At 43.8% G+C, this 20,806-nt stretch overlaps 11 non-coding genes across 11 annotated transcripts; all 11 read right to left on the bottom strand.

Moving 5' to 3' along the window:
- Window positions 1-204: 204 nt before the first annotated feature.
- trnas-aga (transfer RNA serine (anticodon AGA)) lies at window positions 205-286 on the bottom strand. Its single transcript has one exon. It is a non-coding gene; the product is annotated as a tRNA-Ser (tRNA).
- Window positions 287-2,161: 1,875 nt separating this feature from the next.
- Window positions 2,162-2,243, bottom strand: trnas-aga (transfer RNA serine (anticodon AGA)). The gene has a single exon. It is a non-coding gene; the product is annotated as a tRNA-Ser (tRNA).
- A 1,904-nt stretch (window positions 2,244-4,147) lies between these two features.
- Window positions 4,148-4,229, bottom strand: trnas-aga (transfer RNA serine (anticodon AGA)). Its single transcript has one exon. It is a non-coding gene; the product is annotated as a tRNA-Ser (tRNA).
- Window positions 4,230-6,104: 1,875 nt separating this feature from the next.
- trnas-aga (transfer RNA serine (anticodon AGA)) lies at window positions 6,105-6,186 on the bottom strand. The gene has a single exon. It is a non-coding gene; the product is annotated as a tRNA-Ser (tRNA).
- Window positions 6,187-8,092: 1,906 nt separating this feature from the next.
- Window positions 8,093-8,173, bottom strand: trnas-aga (transfer RNA serine (anticodon AGA)). The gene has a single exon. It is a non-coding gene; the product is annotated as a tRNA-Ser (tRNA).
- A 1,874-nt stretch (window positions 8,174-10,047) lies between these two features.
- trnas-aga (transfer RNA serine (anticodon AGA)) lies at window positions 10,048-10,129 on the bottom strand. Its single transcript has one exon. It is a non-coding gene; the product is annotated as a tRNA-Ser (tRNA).
- Window positions 10,130-12,035: 1,906 nt separating this feature from the next.
- On the bottom strand, window positions 12,036-12,117 carry trnas-aga (transfer RNA serine (anticodon AGA)). The gene has a single exon. It is a non-coding gene; the product is annotated as a tRNA-Ser (tRNA).
- A 1,876-nt stretch (window positions 12,118-13,993) lies between these two features.
- Window positions 13,994-14,075, bottom strand: trnas-aga (transfer RNA serine (anticodon AGA)). The gene has a single exon. It is a non-coding gene; the product is annotated as a tRNA-Ser (tRNA).
- Window positions 14,076-15,981: 1,906 nt separating this feature from the next.
- On the bottom strand, window positions 15,982-16,062 carry trnas-aga (transfer RNA serine (anticodon AGA)). The gene has a single exon. It is a non-coding gene; the product is annotated as a tRNA-Ser (tRNA).
- A 1,874-nt stretch (window positions 16,063-17,936) lies between these two features.
- On the bottom strand, window positions 17,937-18,018 carry trnas-aga (transfer RNA serine (anticodon AGA)). The gene has a single exon. It is a non-coding gene; the product is annotated as a tRNA-Ser (tRNA).
- A 1,906-nt stretch (window positions 18,019-19,924) lies between these two features.
- Window positions 19,925-20,006, bottom strand: trnas-aga (transfer RNA serine (anticodon AGA)). Its single transcript has one exon. It is a non-coding gene; the product is annotated as a tRNA-Ser (tRNA).
- Between the last annotated feature and the right edge of the window lie 800 nt (window positions 20,007-20,806).

Raw genomic sequence — 20,806 nt, 5'->3', positions numbered from 1 at the left:
ATTCTTATCCAGAAAGCGTTGTGAACTTTTCCAATCACTGAATAATAACACATGTTGAACTGTGTCCCGACTTTTCAAATAGAGCGCACTCTGTTGGGAAAAACAACTCGTCTTTTTGTAAAGTGTGGGCTACCATTTCGCATCAGACACCATTCGTTCCAAAGAACGTGGTGAAACTTGAACCTGAATGAGAAAAAGAACATACGTAATCGGCAGGGTTCGAACCTGCGCGGGGAGGCCCCAATGGATTTCTAGTCCATCGCCTTAACCACTCGGCCACGACTACATGAGTGCAAAAGCTGCTTGGGTGATTTGACGCGGAAGGTATTTTTTTATTCGGGAGGAGCAGGCAGAAACACATAATACAATTCTGAACATTATTGTGTTCATAATAAGTATTCTTTCATTCAGAACCTGACGAAATCCAAACCCGAGATGAGCCAATAGCTTTGTTAAGGTTGCTATAAAAATGTTTTGATAGCACCGCTTTGTTGAATTAGGAAATGCCATTTGATTTGATTTAAATTCGCAATTTGCTGTTGGACTCTGTGCATTTTCTTTCTGTATTTGTTGACAGGGCGATAATGCACCGACAGAAATCACAATACAAACTGGAGTTAGTGCTGGGTTCTGAAAATGCAGGAATTATCCTCAGGGTCCAGAAACATCTGGGTTAAAGCAAATCCATTACATTTCAACTCACAAAAACAGAAAATTCAGGGAAAACTCAGCCGGTCTGGCATCATCAGTGGAGAGAGAAACGGAGTTAACGTTTCCACTCTGCATCAACTAAAGAGAGGATTTTACATTTATTATCAAAGATCAGTTCGATACTCCCCTCGCTTCAGATCCAAAATGCCCAAATGTCACAAAAATATTCTGAACATTCTTCTGAATCCACGAACCGGTTCACATTCAGATGCAGAAATACTCCCTTCCACCTCCCTCGCTGCTGCCTGCGGATGGAAATGACCAGCCAGCAAGCCAATGGCTTTCTCACCATATTCATAGCCAATCCCTTGCGGGCCTCCATTGCTGAACCGCCCTCCCTTTCGATAGAAGATCAAACTTCACCTGCAACTCCTTCCTCCTCACTAAATGTGCCGCTTCCGTGTGCATCAGATATATTCCATCGCCCGCCAACATCTCCCTGATCCACGCTGCCATTCCTAACGCGCCTCGCTAACCACCTTTGTCTTGAATGAAATGACCTCCCCCCTCACTACCGCCTTCCATACCTTCCAAACCACGGACGGCGAGACGTTCCCATTTTGGTTCATTTCCACATACTCCTCAATCACTTTCTCCTCTTAATGCAAAAAATTGGGTCTGCCATCAAACCCGCAATGGCAAGTAATTGTTAACAATAAAGAAGAAACCTGAGTTCAATGGAAGGTAGATGGAGTTTGAAACTATGGTTATTTGAATTGCACCCGCGGACGTTCGCGACTTGAGAGTCCTCATTTGATCGCCACAAGGTGAAATTGGCAATGCTCGGTAAGCGAGCCCGGTTCTGGTGCTTGGGAGACAGCCAACATTCCTGACTGACGGGTGAGTGAGGATTATTTCTCTCCATTCTTGTTCCCTCTTAGTTTCTAGTATTTATTCAACCATCTACAATCAATTTGCGATAAACACTATCCAAAAAGCATTCACATTGTCTTAGTTTGGAGATAGCCATGATTTAGAGATGCCGGTGTTGGACTGTGGTGAGCACAGTACGGTGTCTTACAACACCAGGTCAACGTCCAACAGGTTTGTTTCGAAACACTAGCTTTTCTGCATTCACCATCGCCAATCCCTGGACAAAATTGAAAATTGGAATTGTTGCTCGCATGATTCAGGCTTTTACTTCCCCCCTCCCCAGTCAATAACGCTTGCCCATGGCCTAACTCTTCATCAGCAAGCTGTCTGTACATCTCCGTTCACTAATTAATGGCATATGTTCCATTGTATAATTCTTATCCAGAAAGCGTTGTGAACTTTTCCAATCACTGAATAATAACACATGTCGAACTGTGTCCCGACTTTTCAAATATAGCGCACTCTGTTGGGAAAAACAACTGGTCTTTTTGCAAAGTGTGGGATACCATTTCGCATCAGAAACCATTCGTTCCAAAGAACGTGGTGAAACTTGAACCTCAATGAGAAAAAGAGCATACGTAGTCGGCGGGGTTCGAACCTGCGCGTGGAAACCCCAATGGATTTCTAGTCCATCGCCTTAACCACTCGGCCAGGACTATACGAGAGCAGATGCTGTTCGGTGATTTGACGCGGAAGGTATTTTTTTATTCGGTAGTCGCAGGCAGACACACATAATACAATTCTCAACATTATTGAGTTCGCAATAAATATTCTTTCATTCAGAACCTGACGAAATCCAAACCCGAGATGAGCCAATAGCTTTGTTAAGGTTGCTATAGGAAAGTTTTGATAGCACCGCTTTGTTGAATTAGGAAATGCCATTTGATTTGATTTAAAATCGCAATTTGCTGTTGGACTCTGTGCATTTTCTTTCATTATTTGTTGACAGGGCGATAATGCACCGACAGAAATCAAAATACAAACTGGAGTTAGTGCTGGATTCTGAAAATGCAGGTATTATCATCAGGGTCCAGAAACATATGTGTTCAAGCAAATCCATTAAATTTCAACACACAAAAACAGAAACCTCAGGGAAAACTCAGCCGGTCTGGCATCATCAGTGGAGAGAGAAACGGAGTTAACGTTTCCACTCCGCATCAACTAAAGAGAGGATTTTACATTTATTATCAAATATCAGTTCGATACTCCCCTCGCTTCAGATCCAAAATGCCCAAATGTCACAAAAATATTATCAACATTCTTCTAAATCCACGAACCAGTTCACATTCAGATGCAGAAATACTCCCTCCCACCTCCCTCGCTGCTGCCTGCCGATGGAAATGACCCGCCAGCAATCCGATGGCTTTCTCACCATATTCATAGCCAATCCCTTGCGGGCCTCCATTGCTGAACCGCCCTCCCTTTCGATAGAAGATCAAACTTCACCGGCAACTCCTTCCTCCTCACTACATGTCCCTCTTCCGTGTGCATCAGATATATTCCATCGCCCGCCAACATCTCCCCGATCAACGCTGCCCTCCCTCCCGCGCCTCGCTACCGACCTTTGCCTTGAATGAAATTACCTCCCCTCACTCCCGCCTTCCATAGCTTGCAAACCACGGACGGCGAGACGTTCCCATTTTGGTTCATTTCCACATACTCCTCAATCACTTTCCCCATCTTAATGCAAAAAATCGGGTCTGCCATCAAACCCACAATGGCAAGTCATTGTGAACAATAAAGAAGAAGCCTGAGTTCAATGGAAGGTAGGTGGAGTTTGAAACTATGGTTATTTGAATTGCACCCACGGACGTCTTTCGAGTCACAAAGCAACGTTCGCGACTTGAGAGTCCTCATTTGATCGCCCTAAGGTTAAATTGGCAATGCTCGGTAACAGAACCCGGATCCAGTGCTTGGGAGACAGACAATATTCCTGACTGACGGGTGAGTGAGGATTATTTCTCTCCATGCTGGTCTTGACTTGTTCGCTCTTAGTTTCTAGTATTTATTCAACCATCTACAATATATTTGCGATATACACTATCCAAAAAGCATTCACATTGTCTTAGTTTTGAGATAGCCATGATTTGAAGATGCCGGTGTTGGACTGTGGTGAGCACAGTAAGATGTCTTACAACACCAGGTTAATGTCCAACAGGTTTGTTTCGAAACACTGGCTTTTCTGCATTCACCATAGCCAATCCCTGGACAAAATTGAAAATTGGAATAGTTGCTCGCATGATTCAGGCTTTTACTTCTCCCCTCCCTAGTCAATAACGCTTGCCCATGGCCTAACTCTTCATCAGCAAGCTGTCTATACATCTCCGTTCACTAATTAATGGCATATGTTCCATTGTATAATTCTTATCCAGAAAGCGTTGTGAACTTTTCCAATCACTGAATAATAACACATGTTGAACTGTGTCCCGACTTTTCAAATAGAGCGCACTCTGTTGGGAAAACAACTCGTCTTTTTGTAAAGTATGGGCTACCATTTCGCATCAGACACCATTCGTTCCAAAGAACGTGGTGAAACTTGAACCTGAATGAGAAAAAGAACATACGTAATCGGCAGGGTTCGAACCTGCGCGGGGAGGCCCCAATGGATTTCTAGTCCATCGCCTTAACCACTCGGCCACGACTACATGAGTGCAAAAGCTGCTTGGGTGATTTGACGCGGAAGGTATTTTTTTATTCGGGAGGAGCAGGCAGAAACACATAATACAATTCTGAACATTATTGTGTTCATAATAAGTATTCTTTCATTCAGAACCTGACGAAATCCAAACCCGAGATGAGCCAATAGCTTTGTTAAGGTTGCTATAAGAATGTTTTGATAGCACCCCTTTGTTGAATTAGGAAATGCCATTTGATTTGATTTAAATTCGCAATTTGCTGTTGGACTCTGTGCATTTTCTTTCTGTATTTGTTGACAGGGCGATAATGCACCGACAGAAATCACAATACAAACTGGAGTTAGTGCTGGGTTCTGAAAATGCAGGAATTATCCTCAGGGTCCAGAAACATCTGGGTTAAAGCAAATCCATTACATTTCAACTCACAAAAACAGAAACTTCAGGGAAAACTCAGCCGGTCTGGCATCATCAGTGGAGAGAGAAACGGAGTTAACGTTTCCACTCTGCATCAACTAAAGAGAGGATTTTACATTTATTATCAAATATCAGTTCGATACTCCCCTCGCTTCAGATCCAAAATGCCCAAATGTCACAAAAATATTCTGAACATTCTTCTGAATCCACGAACCGGTTCACATTCAGATGCAGAAATACTCCCTTCCACCTCCCTCGCTGCTGCCTGCGGATGGAAATGACCAGCCAGCAAGCCAATGGCTTTCTCACCATATTCATAGCCAATCCCTTGCGGGCCTCCATTGCTGAACCGCCCTCCCTTTCGATAGAAGATCAAACTTCACCTGCAACTCCTTCCTCCTCACTAAATGTGCCGCTTCCGTGTGCATCAGATATATTCCATCGCCCGCCAACATCTCCCTGATCCACGCTGCCATTCCTAACGCGCCTCGCTAACCACCTTTGTCTTGAATGAAATGACCTCCCCCCTCACTACCGCCTTCCATACCTTCCAAACCACGGACGGCGAGACGTTCCCATTTTGGTTCATTTCCACATACTCCTCAATCACTTTCTCCTCTTAATGCAAAAAATTGGGTCTGCCATCAAACCCGCAATGGCAAGTAATTGTTAACAATAAAGAAGAAACCTGAGTTCAATGGAAGGTAGATGGAGTTTGAAACTATGGTTATTTGAATTGCACCCGCGGACGTTCGCGACTTGAGAGTCCTCATTTGATCGCCACAAGGTGAAATTGGCAATGCTCGGTAAGCGAGCCCGGTTCTGGTGCTTGGGAGACAGCCAACATTCCTGACTGACGGGTGAGTGAGGATTATTTCTCTCCATTCTTGTTCCCTCTTAGTTTCTAGTATTTATTCAACCATCTACAATCAATTTGCGATATACACTATCCAAAAATCATTCACATTGTCTTAGTTTGGAGATAGCCATGATTTAGAGATGCCGGTGTTGGACTGTGGTGAGCACAGTACGGTGTCTTACAACACCAGGTCAACGTCCAACAGGTTTGTTTCGAAACACTAGCTTTTCTGCATTCACCATCGCCAATCCCTGGACAAAATTGAAAATTGGAATTGTTGCTCGCATGATTCAGGCTTTTACTTCCCCCCTCCCCAGTCAAGAACGCTTGCCCATGGCCTAACTCTTCATCAGCAAGCTGTCTGTACATCTCCGTTCACTAATTAATGGCATATGTTCCATTGTATAATTCTTATCCAGAAAGCGTTGTGAACTTTTCCAATCACTGAATAATAACACATGTCGAACTGTGTCCCGACTTTTCAAATATAGCGCACTCTGTTGGGAAAAACAACTGGTCTTTTTGCAAAGTGTGGGATACCATTTCGCATCAGACACCATTCGTTCCAAAGAACGTGGTGAAACTTGAACCTCATTGAGAAAAAGAGCATACGTAGTCGGCGGGGTTCGAACCTGCGCGTGGAAACCCCAATGGATTTCTAGTCCATCGCCTTAACCACTCGGCCAGGACTATACGAGAGCAGATGCTGTTCGGTGATTTGACGCGGAAGGTATTTTTTTATTCGGTCGTCGCAGGCAGACACACATAATACAATTCTCAACATTATTGAGTTCGCAATAAATATTCTTTCATTCAGAACCTGACGAAATCCAAACCCGAGATGAGCCAATAGCTTTGTTAAGGTTGCTATAGGAAAGTTTTGATAGCACCGCTTTGTTGAATTAGGAAATGCCATTTGATTTGATTTAAAATCGCAATTTGCTGTTGGACTCTGTGCATTTTCTTTCATTATTTGTTGACAGGGCGATAATGCACCGACAGAAATCAAAATACAAACTGGAGTTAGTGCTGGATTCTGAAAATGCAGGTATTATCATCAGGGTCCAGAAACATATGTGTTCAAGCAAATCCATTAAATTTCAACACACAAAAACAGAAACCTCAGGGAAAACTCAGCCGGTCTGGCATCATCAGTGGAGAGAGAAACGGAGTTAACGTTTCCACTCCGCATCAACTAAAGAGAGGATTTTACATTTATTATCAAATATCAGTTCGATACTCCCCTCGCTTCAGATCCAAAATGCCCAAATGTCACAAATATATTCTGAACATTCTTCTAAATCCACGAACCAGTTCACATTCAGATGCAGAAATACTCCCTCCCACCTCCCTCGCTGCTGCCTGCCGATGGAAATGACCCGCCAGCAATCCGATGGCTTTCTCACCATATTCATAGCCAATCCCTTGCGGGCCTCCATTGCTGAACCGCCCTCCCTTTCGATAGAAGATCAAACTTCACCGGCAACTCCTTCCTCCTCACTACATGTCCCTCTTCCGTGTGCATCAGATATATTCCATCGCCCGCCAACATCTCCCCGATCAACGCTGCCCTCCCTCCCGCGCCTCGCTACCTACCTTTGCCTTGAATGAAATTACCTCCCCTCACTCCCGCCTTCCATAGCTTGCAAACCACGGACGGCGAGACGTTCCCATTTTGGTTCATTTCCACATACTCCTCAATCACTTTCCCCATCTTAATGCAAAAAATCGGGTCTGCCATCAAACCCACAATGGCAAGTCATTGTGAACAATAAAGAAGAAGCCTGAGTTCAATGGAAGGTAGGTGGAGTTTGAAACTATGGTTATTTGAATTGCACCCACGGACGTCTTTCGAGTCACAAAGCAACGTTCGCGACTTGAGAGTCCTCATTTGATCGCCCTAAGGTTAAATTGGCAATGCTCGGTAACAGAACCCGGATCCAGTGCTTGGGAGACAGCCAATATTCCTGACTGACGGGTGAGTGAGGATTATTTCTCTCCATGCTGGTCTTGACTTGTTCCCTCTTAGTTTCTAGTATTTATTCAACCATCTACAATATATTTGCGATATACACTATCCAAAAAGCATTCACATTGTCTTAGTTTTGAGATAGCCATGATTTGAAGATGCCGGTGTTGGACTGTGGTGAGCACAGTAAGATGTCTTACAACACCAGGTTAATGTCCAACAGGTTTGTTTCGAAACACTGGCTTTTCTGCATTCACCATAGCCAATCCCTGGACAAAATTGAAAATTGGAATTGTTGCTCGCATGATTCAGGCATTTTACTTCTCCCCTCCCTGGTCAATAACGTTTGCCCATGGCCTAAGTCTTCATCAGGAAGCTGAATGTACATCTCCATTCACTCATTAATAGCATATGTTCCATTGTAAAATTCTTATCCAGAAAGCGCTGAGTACTTTTCCAATCACTGAATAATAACACATGTTGAACTGTGTCCCGACTTTTCAAATAGAGCGCACTCTGTTGGGAAAAACAACTCGTCTTTTTGCAAAGTGTGGGATACCATTTCGCATCAGACACCATTCGTTCCAAAGAACGTGGTGAAACTTGAACCTGAATGACAAAAAGGGAATACGTAATCCCAGGGTTCGAACCTGCGCGGGGAGACCCCAATGGATTTCTACTCCATCGCCTTAACCACTCGGCCACGACTACATGAGCGCATAAGCTGCTTCGGTGATTTGACGCGGAAGGTATTTTTTTATTCGGGAGGAGCAGGCAGACACACATAATACAATTCTGAACATTATTGTGTTCATAATAAGTATTCTTTCATTCAGAACCTGACGAAATCCAAACCCGAGATGAGCCAATAGCTTTGTTAAGGTTGCTATAAGAATGTTTTGATAGCACCGCTTTGTTGAATTAGGAAATGCCATTTGATTTGATTTAAATTCGCAATTTGCTGTTGGACTCTGTGCATTTTCTTTCTGTATTTGTTGACAGGGCGATAATGCACCGACAGAAATCACAATACAAACTGGAGTTAGTGCTGGGTTCTGAAAATGCAGGAATTATCCTCAGGGTCCAGAATCATCTGGGTTAAAGCAAATCCATTACATTTCAACTCACAAAAACAGAAACTTCAGGGGAAACTCAGCCGGTCTGGCATCATCAGTGGAGAGAGAAACGGAGTTAACGGTTCCACTCCGCATCAACTAAAGGGAGGATTTTACATTTATTATCAAATATAAGTTCGATACTCCCCGCGCTTCAGATCCAAAATGCCCAAATGTCACAAAAATATTATCAACATTCTTCTAAATCCACGAACCAGTTCACATTCAGATGCAGAAATACTCCCTTCCACCTCCATCGCTGCTGCCTGCGGATGGAAATGACCAGCCAGCCATCCAATGGCTTGTTCACCATACTCATAGCCAATCCCTTGCGGGCCTACATTGCTGAACCGCCCTCCCTTTCGATAGAAGATCAAACTTCACCTGCAACTCCTTGCTCCTCACTAAACGTGCCGCTTCCGTGTGCATCAGATATATTCCATCGCCCGCCAACATCTCCCTGATCCACGCTGCCATTCCTAACGCGCCTCGCTAACCACCTTTGTCTTGAATGAAATGACCTCCCCCCTCACTACCGCCTTCCATACCTTCCAAACCACGGACGGCGAGACGTTCCCATTTGGTTCATTTCCACATACTCCTCAATCACTTTCTCCTCTTAATGCAAAAAATTGGGTCTGCCATCAAACCCACAATGGCAAGTAATTGTTAACAATAAAGAAGAAACCTGAGTTCAATGGAAGGTAGATGGAGTTTGAAACTATGGTTATTTGAATTGCACCCGCGGACGTTCGCGACTTGAGAGTCCTCATTTGATCGCCACAAGGTGAAATTGGCAATGCTCGGTAAGCGAGCCCGGTTCTGGTGCTTGGGAGACAGCCAACATTCCTGACTGACGGGTGAGTGAGGATTATTTCTCTCCATTCTTGTTCCCTCTTAGTTTCTAGAATTTATTCAACCATCTACAATCAATTTGCGATATACACTATCCAAAAAGCATTCACATTGTCTTAGTTTGGAGATAGCCATGATTTAGAGATGCCGGTGTTGGACTGTGGTGAGCACAGTACGGTGTCTTACAACACCAGGTCAACGTCCAACAGGTTTGTTTCGAAACACTAGCTTTTCTGCATTCACCATCGCCAATCCCTGGACAAAATTGAAAATTGGAATTGTTGCTCGCATGATTCAGGCTTTTACTTCCCCCCTCCCCAGTCAATAACGCTTGCCCATGGCCTAACTCTTCATCAGCAAGCTGTCTGTACATCTCCGTTCACTAATTAATGGCATATGTTCCATTGTATAATTCTTATCCAGAAAGCGTTGTGAACTTTTCCAATCACTGAATAATAACACATGTTGAACTGTGTCCCGACTTTTCAAATAGAGCGCACTCTGTTGGGAAAAACAACTCGTCTTTTTGCAAAGTGTGGGATACCATTTCGCATCAGACACCATTCGTTCCAAAGAACGTGGTGAAACTTGAACCTGAATGAGAAAAAGAGCATACGTAGTCGGCGGGGTTCGAACCTGCGCGTGGAAACCGCAATGGATTTCTAGTCCATCGCCTTAACCACTCGGCCACGACTATACGAGTGCAGATGCTGTTCGGTGATTTGACGCGGAAGGTATTTTTTTATTCGGTAGTCGCAGGCAGACACACATAATACAATTCTCAACATTATTGAGTTCGCAATAAATATTCTTTCATTCAGAACCTGACGAAATCCAAACCCGAGATGAGCCAATAGCTTTGTTAAGGTTGCTATAGGAAAGTTTTGATAGCACCGCTTTGTTGAATTAGGAAATGCCATTTGATTTGATTTAAAATCGCAATTTGCTGTTGGACTCTGTGCATTTTCTTTCATTATTTGTTGACAGGGCGATAATGCACCGACAGAAATCAAAATACAAACTGGAGTTAGTGCTGGATTCTGAAAATGCAGGTATTATCATCACGGTCCAGAAACATATCTGTTCAAGCAAATCCATTAAATTTCAACACACAAAAACAGAAACTTCAGGGAAAACTCAGCCGGTCTGGCATCATCACTGGAGAGAGAAACGGAGTTAACGTTTCCACTCCGCATCAACTAAAGAGAGGATTTTACATTTATTATCAAATATCAGTTCGATACTCCCCTCGCTTCAGATCAAAAATGCCCAAATGTCACAAAAATATTCTGAACATTCTTCTAAATCCACGAACCAGTTCACATTCAGATGCAGAAATACTCCCTCCCACCTCCCTCACTGCTGCCTGCCGATGGAAATGACCCGCCAGCAATCCAATGGCTTTCTCACCATATTCACAGCCAATCCCTTGCGGGCCTCCATTGCTGAACCGCCCTCCCTTTCGATAGAAGATCAAACTTCACCGGCAACTCCTTCCTCCTCACTACATGTCCCTCTTCCGTGTGCATCAGATATATTCCATCGCCCGCCAACATCTCCCCGATCAACGCTGCCCTCCCTCCCGCGCCTCGCTACCTACCTTTGCCTTGAATGAAATTACCTCCCCTCACTCCCGCCTTCCATACCTTGCAAACCACGGACGGCGAGACGTTCCCATTTTGGTTCATTTCCACATACTCCTCAATCACTTTCCCCATCTTAATGCAAAAAATCGGGTCTGCAATCAAACCCACAATGGCAAGTCATTGTTAACAATAAAGAAGAAGCCTGAGTTCAATGGAAGGTAGATGGAGTTTGAAACTATGGTTATTTGAATTGCACCCACGGACGTCTTTCGAGTCACAAAGCAACGTTCGCGACTTGAGAGTCCTCATTTGATCGCCCTAAGGTTAAATTGGCAATGCTCGGTAACAGAACCCGGATCCAGTGCTTGGGAGACAGCCAATATTCCTGACTGACGGGTGAGTGAGGATTATTTCTCTCCATGCTGGTCTTGACTTGTTCCCTCTTAATTTCTAGTAATTATTCAACCATCTAAATATATATTGCGATATACACTATCCAAAAAGCATTCACATTGTCTTAGTTTGGAGATAGCCATGATTTGGAGATGCCGGTGTTGGACTGTGGTGAGCACAGTAAGATGTCTTACAACACCAGGTTAATGTCCAACAGGTTTGTTTCGAAACACTGGCTTTTCTGCATTCACCATAGCCAATCCCTGGACAAAATTGAAAATTGGAATTGTTGCTCGCATGATTCAGGCATTTTACTTCTCCCCTCCCTGGTCAATAACGTTTGCCCATGGCCTAAGTCTTCATCAGGAAGCTGAATGTACATCTCCATTCACTCATTAATAGCATATGTTCCATTGTAAAATTCTTATCCAGAAAGCGCTGAGTACTTTTCCAATCACTGAATAATAACACATGTTGAACTGTGTCCCGACTTTTCAAATAGAGCGCACTCTGTTGGGAAAAACAACTCGTCTTTTTGCAAAGTGTGGGATACTATTTCGCATCAGACACCATTCGTTCCAAAGAACGTGGTGAAACTTGAACCTGAATGAGAAAAAGGGAATACGTAATCGGCAGGGTTCGAACCAGCGCGGGGAGACCCCAATGGATTTCTACTCCATCGCCTTAACCACTCGGCCACGACTACATGAGCGCATAAGCTGCTTCGGTGATTTGACGCGGAAGGTATTTTTTTATTCGGGAGGAGCAGGCAGACACACATAATACAATTCTGAACATTATTGTGTTCATAATAAGTATTCTTTCATTCAGAACCTGACGAAATCCAAACCCGAGATGAGCCAATAGCTTTGTTAAGGTTGCTATAAGAATGTTTTGATAGCACCGCTTTGTTGAATTAGGAAATGCCATTTGATTTGATTTAAATTCGCAATTTGCTGTTGGACTCTGTGCATTTTCTTTCTGTATTTGTTGACAGGGCGATAATGCACCGACAGAAATCACAATACAAACTGGAGTTAGTGCTGGGTTCTGAAAATGCAGGAATTATCCACAGGGTCCAGAATCATCTGGGTTAAAGCAAATCCATTACATTTCAACTCACAAAAACAGAAACTTTAGGGGAAACTCAGCCGGTCTGGCATCATCAGTGGAGAGAGAAACGGAGTTAACGTTTCCACTCCGCATCAACTAAAGGGAGGATTTTATATTTATTATCAAATATAAGTTCGATACTCCCCGCGCTTCAGATCCAAAATGCCCAAATGTCACAAAAATATTATCAACATTCTTCTAAATCCACGAACCAGTTCACATTCAGATGCAGAAATACTCCCTTCCACCTCCATCGCTGCTGCCTGCGGATGGAAATGACCAGCCAGCCATCCAATGGCTTGTTCACCATACTCATAGCCAATCCCTTGCGGGCCTACATTGCTGAACCGCCCTCCCTTTCGATAGAAGATCAAACTTCACCTGCAACTCCTTCCTCCTCACTAAATGTGCCGCTTCCGTGTGCATCAGATATATTCCATCGCCCGCCAACATCTCCCTGATCCACGCTGCCATTCCTAACGCGCCTCGCTAACCACCTTTGTCTTGAATGAAATGACCTCCCCCCTCACTACCGCCTTCCATACCTTCCAAACCACGGACGGCGAGACGTTCCCATTTTGGTTCATTTCCACATACTCCTCAATCACTTTCTCCTCTTAATGCAAAAAATTGGGTCTGCCATCAAACCCACAATGGCAAGTAATTGTTAACAATAAAAAAGAAACCTGAGTTCAATGGAAGGTAGATGGAGTTTGAAACTATGGTTATTTGAATTGCACCCGCGGACGTTCGCGACTTGAGAGTCCTCATTTGATCGCCACAAGGTGAAATTGGCAATGCTCGGTAAGCGAGCCCGGTTCTGGTGCTTGGGAGACAGCCAACATTCCTGACTGACGGGTGAGTGAGGATTATTTCTCTCCATTCTTGTTCCCTCTTAGTTTCTAGAATTTATTCAACCATCTACAATCAATTTGCGATATACACTATCCAAAAAGCATTCACATTGTCTTAGTTTGGAGATAGCCATGATTTAGAGATGCCGGTGTTGGACTGTGGTGAGCACAGTACGGTGTCTTACAACACCAGGTCAACGTCCAACAGGTTTGTTTCGAAACACTAGCTTTTCTGCATTCACCATCGCCAATCCCTGGACAAAATTGAAAATTGGAATTGTTGCTCGCATGATTCAGGCTTTTACTTCCCGCCTCACCAGTCAATAACGCTTGCACATTGGCCTAACTCTTCATCAGCAAGCTGTCTGTACATCTCCGTTCACTAATTAATGGCATATGTTCCATTGTATAATTCTTATCCAGAAAGCGTTGTGAACTTTTCCAATCACTGAATAATAACACATGTTGAACTGTGTCCCGACTTTTCAAATAGAGCGCACTCTGTTGGGAAAAACAACTCGTCTTTTTGCAAAGTGTGGGATACCATTTCGCATCAGACACCATTCGTTCCAAAGAACGTGGTGAAACTTGAACCTGAATGAGAAAAAGAGCATACGTAGTCGGCGGGGTTCGAACCTACGCGTGGAAACCGCAATGGATTTCTAGTCCATCGCCTTAACCACTCGGCCACGACTATACGAGTGCCGATGCTGTTCGGTGATTTGACGCGGAAGGTATTTTTTTATTCGGTAGTCGCAGGCAGACACACATAATACAATTCTCAACATTATTGAGTTCGCAATAAATATTCTTTCATTCAGAACCTGACGAAATCCAAACCCGAGATGAGCCAATAGCTTTGTTAAGGTTGCGATAGGAAAGTTTTGATAGCACCGCTTTGTTGAATTAGGAAATGCCATTTGATTTGATTTAAAATCGCAATTTGCTGTTGGACTCTGTGCATTTTCTTTCATTATTTGTTGACAGGGCGATAATGCACCGACAGAAATCAAAATACAAACTGGAGTTAGTGCTGGATTCTGAAAATGCAGGTATTATCATCAGGGTCCAGAAACATATGTGTTCAAGCAAATCCATTAAATTTCAACACACAAAAACAGAAACTTCAGGGAAAACTCAGCCGGTCTGGCATCATCACTGGAGAGAGAAACGGAGTTAACGTTTCCACTCCGCATCAACTAAAGAGAGGATTTTACATTTATTATCAAATATCAGTTCGATACTCCCCTCGCTTCAGATCCAAAATGCCCAAATGTCACAAATATATTCTGAACATTCTTCTAAATCCACGAACCAGTTCACATTCAGATGCAGAAATACTCCCTCCCACCTCCCTCGCTGCTGCCTGCCGATGGAAATGACCCGCCAGCAATCCAATGGCTTTCTCACCATATTCATAGCCAATCCCTTTAGGGCCTCCATTGCTGAACCGCCCTCCCTTTCGATAGAAGATCAAACTTCACCGGCAACTCCTTCCTCCTCACTACATGTCCCTCTTCCGTGTGCATCAGATATATTCCATCGCCCGCCAACATCTCCCCGATCAACGCTGCCCTCCCTCCCGCGCCTCGCTACCTACCTTTGCCTTGAATGAAATTACCTCCCCTCACTCCCGCCTTCCATACCTTGCAAACCACGGACGGCGAGACGTTCCCATTTTGGTTCATTTCCACATACTCCTCAATCACTTTCCCCATCTTAATGCAAAAAATCGGGTCTGCCATCAAACCCACAATGGCAAGTCATTGTGAACAATAAAGAAGAAGCCTGAGTTCAATGGAAGGTAGGGGGAGTTTGAAACTATGGTTATTTGAATTGCACCCACGGACGTCTTTCGAGTCACAAAGCAACGTTCGCGAGTTGAGAGTCCTCATTTGATCGCCCTAAGGTTAAATTAGCAATGCTCGGTAACAGAACCCGGATCCAGTGCTTGGGAGACAGCCAATATTCCTGACTGTCGGGTGAGTGAGGATTATTTCTCTCCATGCTGGTCTTGACTTGTTCCCTCTTAATTTCTAGTATTTATTCAACCATCAACAATATATTTGCGATATACACTATCCAAAAAGCATTCACATTGTCTTAGTTTTGAGATAGACATGATTTGGATTTGCCGGTGTTGGACTGTGGTGAGCACAGTACGATGTCTTACAACACCAGGTTAATGTCCAACAGGTTTGTTTCGAAACACTGGCTTTTCTGCATTCACCATAGCCAATCCCTGGACAAAATTGAAAATTGGAATTGTTGCTCGCATGATTCAGGCATTTTACTTCTCCCCTCCCTGGTCAATAACGCTTGCCCATGGCCTAAGTCTTCATCAGCAAGCTGAATGTACATCTCCGTTCACTCATTAATAGCATATGTTCCATTGTAAAATTCTTATCCAGAAAGCGCTGGGTACTTTTCCAATCACTGAATAATAACACATGTTGAACTGTGTCCCGACTTTTCAAATAGAGCGCACTCTGTTGGGAAAAACAACTCGTCTTTTTGCAAAGTGTGGGATACCATTTCGCATCAGACACCATTCGTTCCAAAGAACGTGGTGAAACTTGAACCTGAATGACAAAAAGGGAATACGTAATCGCAGGGTTCGAACCTGCGCGGGGAGACCCCAATGGATTTCTACTCCATCGCCTTAACCACTCGGCCACGACTACATGAGCGCATAAGCTGCTTCGGTGATTTGACGCGGAAGGTATTTTTTTATTCGGGAGGAGCAGGCAGACACACATAATACAATTCTGAACATTATTGTGTTCATAATAAGTATTCTTTCATTCAGAACCTGACGAAATCCAAACCCGAGATGAGCCAATAGCTTTGTTAAGGTTGCTATAAGAATGTTTTGATAGCACCGCTTTGTTGAATTAGGAAATGCCATTTGATTTGATTTAAATTCGCAATTTGCTGTTGGACTCTGTGCATTTTCTTTCTGTATTTGTTGACAGGGCGATAATGCACCGACAGAAATCACAATGCAAACTGGAGTTAGTGCTGGGTTCTGAAAATGCAGGAATTATCCTCAGGGTCCAGAAACATCTGGGTTAAAGCAAATCCATTACATTTCAACTCACAAAAACAGAAACTTCAGGGGAAACTCAGCCGGTCTGGCATCATCAGTGGAGAGAGAAACGGAGTTAACGGTTCCACTCCGCATCAACTAAAGGGAGGATTTTACATTTATTATCAAATATAAGTTCGATACTCCCCGCGCTTCAGATCCAAAATGCCCAAATGTCACAAAAATATTATCAACATTCTTCTAAATCCACGAACCAGTTCACATTCAGATGCAGAAATACTCCCTTCCACCTCCATCGCTGCTGCCTGCGGATGGAAATGACCAGCCAGCCATCCAATGGCTTGTTCACCATACTCATAGCCAATCCCTTGCGGGCCTACATTGCTGAACCGCCCTCCCTTTCGATAGAAGATCAAACTTCACCTGCAACTCCTTGCTCCTCACTAAACGTGCCGCTTCCGTGTGCATCAGATATATTCCATCGCCCGCCAACATCTCCCTGATCCACGCTGCCATTCCTAACGCGCCTCGCTAACCACCTTTGTCTTGAATGAAATGACCTCCCCCCTCACTACCGCCTTCCATACCTTCCAAACCACGGACGGCGAGACGTTCCCATTTGGTTCATTTCCACATACTCCTCAATCACTTTCTCCTCTTAATGCAAAAAATTGGGTCTGCCATCAAACCCACAATGGCAAGTAATTGTTAACAATAAAGAAGAAACCTGAGTTCAATGGAAGGTAGATGGAGTTTGAAACTATGGTTATTTGAATTGCACCCGCGGACGTTCGCGACTTGAGAGTCCTCATTTGATCGCCACAAGGTGAAATTGGCAATGCTCGGTAAGCGAGCCCGGTTCTGGTGCTTGGGAGACAGCCAACATTCCTGACTGACGGGTGAGTGAGGATTATTTCTCTCCATTCTTGTTCCCTCTTAGTTTCTAGAATTTATTCAACCATCTACAATCAATTTGCGATATACACTATCCAAAAAGCATTCACATTGTCTTAGTTTGGAGATAGCCATGATTTAGAGATGCCGGTGTTGGACTGTGGTGAGCACAGTACGGTGTCTTACAACACCAGGTCAACGTCCAACAGGTTTGTTTCGAAACACTAGCTTTTCTGCATTCACCATCGCCAATCCCTGGACAAAATTGAAAATTGGAATTGTTGCTCGCATGATTCAGGCTTTTACTTCCCCCCTCCCCAGTCAATAACGCTTGCCCATGGCCTAACTCTTCATCAGCAAGCTGTCTGTACATCTCCGTTCACTAATTAATGGCATATGTTCCATTGTATAATTCTTATCCAGAAAGCGTTGTGAACTTTTCCAATCACTGAATAATAACACATGTTGAACTGTGTCCCGACTTTTCAAATAGAGCGCACTCTGTTGGGAAAAACAACTCGTCTTTTTGCAAAGTGTGGGATACCATTTCGCATCAGACACCATTCGTTCCAAAGAACGTGGTGAAACTTGAACCTGAATGAGAAAAAGAGCACACGTAGTCGGCGGGGTTCGAACCTGCGCGTGGAAACCGCAATGGATTTCTAGTCCATCGCCTTAACCACTCGGCCACGACTATACGAGTGCAGATGCTGTTCGGTGATTTGACGCGGAAGGTATTTTTTTATTCGGTAGTCGCAGGCAGACACACATAATACAATTCTCAACATTATTGAGTTCGCAATAAATATTCTTTCATTCAGAACCTGACGAAATCCAAACCCGAGATGAGCCAATAGCTTTGTTAAGGTTGCTATAGGAAAGTTTTGATAGCACCGCTTTGTTGAATTAGGAAATGCCATTTGATTTGATTTAAAATCGCAATTTGCTGTTGGACTCTGTGCATTTTCTTTCATTATTTGTTGACAGGGCGATAATGCACCGACAGAAATCAAAATACAAACTGGAGTTAGTGCTGGATTCTGAAAATGCAGGTATTATCATCACGGTCCAGAAACATATCTGTTCAAGCAAATCCATTAAATTTCAACACACAAAAACAGAAACTTCAGGGAAAACTCAGCCGGTCTGGCATCATCACTGGAGAGAGAAACGGAGTTAACGTTTCCACTCCGCATCAACTAAAGAGAGGATTTTACATTTATTATCAAATATCAGTTCGATACTCCCCTCGCTTCAGATCAAAAATGCCCAAATGTCACAAAAATATTCTGAACATTCTTCTAAATCCACGAACCAGTTCACATTCAGATGCAGAAATACTCCCTCCCACCTCCCTCACTGCTGCCTGCCGATGGAAATGACCCGCCAGCAATCCAATGGCTTTCTCACCATATTCACAGCCAATCCCTTGCGGGCCTCCATTGCTGAACCGCCCTCCCTTTCGATAGAAGATCAAACTTCACCGGCAACTCCTTCCTCCTCACTACATGTCCCTCTTCCGTGTGCATCAGATATATTCCATCGCCCGCCAACATCTCCCCGATCAACGCTGCCCTCCCTCCCGCGCCTCGCTACCTACCTTTGCCTTGAATGAAATTACCTCCCCTCACTCCCGCCTTCCATACCTTGCAAACCACGGACGGCGAGACGTTCCCATTTTGGTTCATTTCCACATACTCCTCAATCACTTTCCCCATCTTAATGCAAAAAATCGGGTCTGCAATCAAACCCACAATGGCAAGTCATTGTTAACAATAAAGAAGAAGCCTGAGTTCAATGGAAGGTAGATGGAGTTTGAAACTATGGTTATTTGAATTGCACCCACGGACGTCTTTCGAGTCACAAAGCAACGTTCGCGACTTGAGAGTCCTCATTTGATCGCCCTAAGGTTAAATTGGCAATGCTCGGTAACAGAACCCGGATCCAGTGCTTGGGAGACAGCCAATATTCCTGACTGACGGGTGAGTGAGGATTATTTCTCTCCATGCTGGTCTTGACTTGTTCCCTCTTAATTTCTAGTAATTATTCAACCATCTAAATATATATTGCGATATACACTATCCAAAAAGCATTCACATTGTCTTAGTTTGGAGATAGCCATGATTTGGAGATGCCGGTGTTGGACTGTGGTGAGCACAGTAAGATGTCTTACAACACCAGGTTAATGTCCAACAGGTTTGTTTCGAAACACTGGCTTTTCTGCATTCACCATAGCCAATCCCTGGACAAAATTGAAAATTTGAATTGTTCCTCGCATGATTCAGGCATTTTACTTCTCCCCTCCCTGTTCAATAACGCTTGCCCATGGCCGAAGTCTTCATCAGCAAGCTGAATGTACATCTCCGTTCACTCATTAATAGCATATGTTCCATTGTAAAATTCTTATCCAGAAAGCGCTGTGTACTTTTCCAATCACTGAATAATAACACATGTTGAACTGTGTCCCGACTTTTCAAATAGAGCGCACTCTGTTGGGAAAAACAACTCGTCTTTTTGCAAAGTGTGGGATACCATTTCGCATCAGACACCATTCGTTCCAAAGAACGTGGTGAAACTTGAACCTGAATGAGAAAAAGGGAATACGTAATCGGCAGGTTTCGAACCTGCGCGGGGAGACCCCAATGGATTTCTACTCCATCGCCTTAACCACTCGGCCACGACTACATGAGCGCAAAACCTGCTTCGGTGATTTGACGCGGAAGGTATTTTTTTATTCGGGAGGAGCAGGCAGACACACATAATACAATTCTGAACATTATTGTGTTCATAATAAGTATTCTTTCATTCAGAACCTGACGAAATCCAAACCCGAGATGAGCCAATAGCTTTGTTAAGGTTGCTATAAGAATGTTTTGATAGCACCGCTTTGTTGAATTAGGAAATGCCATTTGATTTGATTTAAATTCGCAATTTGCTGTTGGACTCTGTGCATTTTCTTTCTGTATTTGTTGACAGGGCGATAATGCACCGACAGAAATCACAATACAAACTGGAGTTAGTGCTGGATTCTGAAAATGCAGGAATTATCCTCAGGGTCCAGAATCATCTGGGTTAAAGCAAATCCATTACATTTCAACTCACAAAAACAGAAACTTCAGGGGAAACTCAGCCGGTCTGGCATCATCAGTGGAGAGAGAAACGGAGTTAACGTTTCCACTCCGCATCAACTAAAGGGAGGATTTTACATTTATTATCAAATATAAGTTCGATACTCCCCGCGCTTCAGATCCAAAATGCCCAAATGTCACAAAAATATTATCAACATTCTTCTAAATTCACGAACCAGTTCACATTCAGATGCAGAAATACTCCCTTCCACCTCCATCGCTGCTGCCTGCGGATGGAAATGACCAGCCAGCCATCCAATGGCTTGTTCACCATACTCATAGCCAATCCCTTGCGGGCCTACATTGCTGAACCGCCCTCCCTTTCGATAGAAGATCAAACTTCACCTGCAACTCCTT

This window comes from Scyliorhinus torazame, chromosome 4, assembly GCF_047496885.1.
Source record: "Scyliorhinus torazame isolate Kashiwa2021f chromosome 4, sScyTor2.1, whole genome shotgun sequence".
Lineage (NCBI taxonomy): Eukaryota > Metazoa > Chordata > Chondrichthyes > Carcharhiniformes > Scyliorhinidae > Scyliorhinus > Scyliorhinus torazame.
Note: the sequence above shows the minus strand (reverse complement) of the source record. Positions and strands in the feature narration are given on the sequence as shown.